At 57.4% G+C, this 1,178-nt stretch overlaps 1 protein-coding gene across 1 annotated transcript in view; it reads right to left on the reverse strand.

Annotated features, from left to right (window-relative positions):
* MAP3K9 (mitogen-activated protein kinase kinase kinase 9) overlaps window positions 1-1,170 on the reverse strand; it is an 84,915-nt gene extending 83,745 nt beyond the window's left edge. Inside the window, 1 exon segment of the mRNA XM_006172383.2 lies at window positions 974-1,170. The gene's annotated coding sequence lies outside the window, so the exon portion shown is untranslated.
* Window positions 1,171-1,178: the final 8 nt, after the last annotated feature.

A 1,178-nucleotide genomic window follows, 5' to 3' on the forward strand; every position in this document is an offset into this window, starting at 1 on the left:
TGAATAAAACAATGGAAATTTCATTATAGGGCATAGAACTGGGGCTCCTGGGAAATTGGTGAAAACCAGGACACTGGGAGAAAGGCCCTGAGAGGGACCCCTGGGCATGGTCCCCTGAGATTCAGTCAATTCCAAATATAGACAAGGATCTAGGGTGAGAAGAAAGAAGAAAATGTATTGTCTAAGCAGCCTGTTTAGGCACCGAAATTTAGCACTCCACCTTGTACTCCTGATTTCTCGTGGGGAACTACACACACTTCCCTCTCTAATCATCTCTCCACCCATCACTTGCCCCCACCCTCCCCTGACACACACACACACACAAGCACACTCCCCTCTTAACCTATTAGTCAGTGAGACTCCTAAAGGTACAACTTCTGAGATAAGGATCTGGACCTAATAAATCAACACATTTCAGACACTTCAGCCTTGTACGCATACAGGCTCCAGAGACTCCTGAGCCTGGCCAGACCTGCGGGAGACAGCCCCAGCTCCCTGAAAGCAAATGCCTTCAAGGGGCGGGGACAGGCGGTAGAAGAGGTCGGCAAGGTTCCTGATCTGGGGACTAAGGTTTTAACAGCAATCTCCAGTTTGCCTGAAAGCCTTTCAGGGTCCCCAGGAGGAAAAGAGAGTGGGAAATGGGGAGATTCTCAGGCTGGGGTTTCAGGATGCAGGAATCGGGCTGCTGCTGAGGTACTGGGGTGAAGGTTAAGAAGCCCCCCCACCTCCTGAGGTTCCAGGCAGGGCCTGCGGGGCCTCTAGGTTAACCACCGCACAAACTACAGTCCCTCCAGCCCAAGCGTGCGCGCACTCACTCTCTCACACACACAACACACACACACCACGGACAATCGCTCCCCACCCAAGCCCTCCACCAACCTAAGTCTCCAGGATGGCTCCCGCGCTCCCCGGCCACCCCAGGCCTCCACCAGCCCCCCTCCCCGCTCGGCTCCGGGCCCCGCCTTCGCCTTACACTGAATGGGCGGGTAGCAACTGGGGTCCTCGCCGCCCGGCTGGCAGCGGCTGGAGAAGGCGCTGCGCGGGGTCACGTAGTTGCTGGGGAAGATGCCCACCCGCTGGTTCAGCTGCCCAGTCCACCAGCCCTCGTCGCCAGACACCTGCGAGTCCTTGGACAGCACCTCCACCACGTCGCCGAGCCGCAGGGTCAGCCCGTCCCC

The sequence above is a fragment of the Tupaia chinensis genome, unplaced genomic scaffold (assembly GCF_000334495.1).
Source record: "Tupaia chinensis unplaced genomic scaffold, TupChi_1.0 Scaffold145367_1, whole genome shotgun sequence".
In the NCBI taxonomy this organism is placed as follows: domain Eukaryota; kingdom Metazoa; phylum Chordata; class Mammalia; order Scandentia; family Tupaiidae; genus Tupaia; species Tupaia belangeri.